General features: G+C 35.0%; 1 non-coding gene across 1 annotated transcript; it reads right to left on the bottom strand.

Moving 5' to 3' along the window:
• Positions 1–290: 290 nt before the first annotated feature.
• On the bottom strand, positions 291–397 carry LOC141571476 (U6 spliceosomal RNA). The gene has a single exon (XR_012496204.2). It is a non-coding gene; the product is annotated as a U6 spliceosomal RNA (small nuclear RNA).
• Between the last annotated feature and the right edge of the window lie 1,168 nt (positions 398–1,565).

Here is a 1,565-nt window from a genome sequence, read left to right as displayed (position 1 = left end):
TTTTCTAATAGAGTCATCACAAAATAGTCAGCACACATAATTTCTTTGAACAGAAGACCCAGAAATGTAGAAGTGTTGTGTTTGTTTGTTGATTTGTTTAGAATAATTCATATTTCTTCCTTTATTGTAACTTGAATAAATTTTATTTTGGAGTGAAACCTTCAGAGCCTTGTAGTAACATTGTTTCAGTCTAGTTCCCAGAAGAATCAGTCAGTATATTGAGCTGTGATTTTATTTATTTATTTATTTATTTATTTATTTATTTATTTATTTATTTTATTTTTTTATTTTTTTATATGGAATACTTCAAGAATTTGTGTGTCATCCTTGCATAGGGGCCATGTTAATCTTCTCTGTATCATTCTAATTTTAGTGTATGTGCTGCCGAAGCTAGCATGAGCTGTGATTTTAAAGAGCTTTTTGTAATACAGGGACTATTGATAGTTTATGGGCTAGGTTATGAGACTCAGCTTAGGATATTGAGACACCCTGATGTTAGCAATAGTACATGTGGACTTGAAGTTGTGTATTTGTAAGGAAGGTATTGAAGCATGGGATAGAGCCAGCGGAGTTTCCACACAGAATCTGTTCTCATACAGGGACACAACCTCTGTCAGAAACACTTTGAGAAAGAAAGACAAGAAAAACATAAATTCTAGGTTTGTTCTCTTCTCCTTCTTTGATTTCCTGCCAGCACCTCCAATTGACCAAACCCAAGAGGAAGTCAGATGACAATGGAGTCTGGCTGATGCAGCTCATAAACAGTCTCCTGATGAGTGTTATAGATCAGGAAACATGGGACATGAATCTAAGGGGCAGATGGAGAATACATAACTACAATCAAATTTTTAAAAGGTGAAATGGGGATTATTGTTATGTTGCAAATAACAGAGATGTCCTAAGAGTCTCCTGGAACTTCCGCTTGAGGTGCTTTTGTAATGATTACATGAGATTACAAAAATAATTTCAAACAACTCTTGACTCATTGTCCATGCACAGTAATGTTCTATCCACCTCTCTTATGTTACTACCTTTCAGAAAGAAACATGATTTAGGATTGTACATGTTTTCTAAACTCGTACGTGGATGCAAGCAGTTAAGACTAATTAAGCTGAAGGTGAAGTGCAAACCCCCAAGCCCACAGACACACTGCTCACCCTTGATAAGAAACATTACATCTGCTCTACTTCTACAGACTCCAGGGAGAGAGAAGAAAGGTTAGCATGTTGGCAGACACGTTAAGTGGCTTCTGGAACTATGAAGGGGGGAGGGAACAAAACTAGGGCTCTGTCATTTTTTCAAGGTTAACTATTCCATGTTGCTTCCCATTATACTGTAACTGAATGTATTTATTGTGAAGTTGGATAAATGTTTCATTATTTCCTCATCTACATAGGGACCTTAGCATGTATGGCACATGTAGGTTAAAATCAGATTTAAAAATTGCTGAGGTTTTGAAAATTTTTTAAAATGATAAAACTACATCTTAACATCTTTAATATTAGAAATTTTATGACATTTGTAGATAGAAATATTGTTTGCATAACTTTGTTATAGTGAATCTG

This window comes from Rhinolophus sinicus, chromosome 16 (genome assembly GCF_057876585.1).
Source record: "Rhinolophus sinicus isolate RSI-liver-muscle chromosome 16, RSI-T2T, whole genome shotgun sequence".
NCBI classification, from domain to species: Eukaryota; Metazoa; Chordata; class Mammalia; order Chiroptera; family Rhinolophidae; genus Rhinolophus; species Rhinolophus sinicus.
The sequence above is the reverse complement of the archived record's forward strand: the minus strand, read 5'-3'. Positions and strand labels throughout refer to the sequence as shown.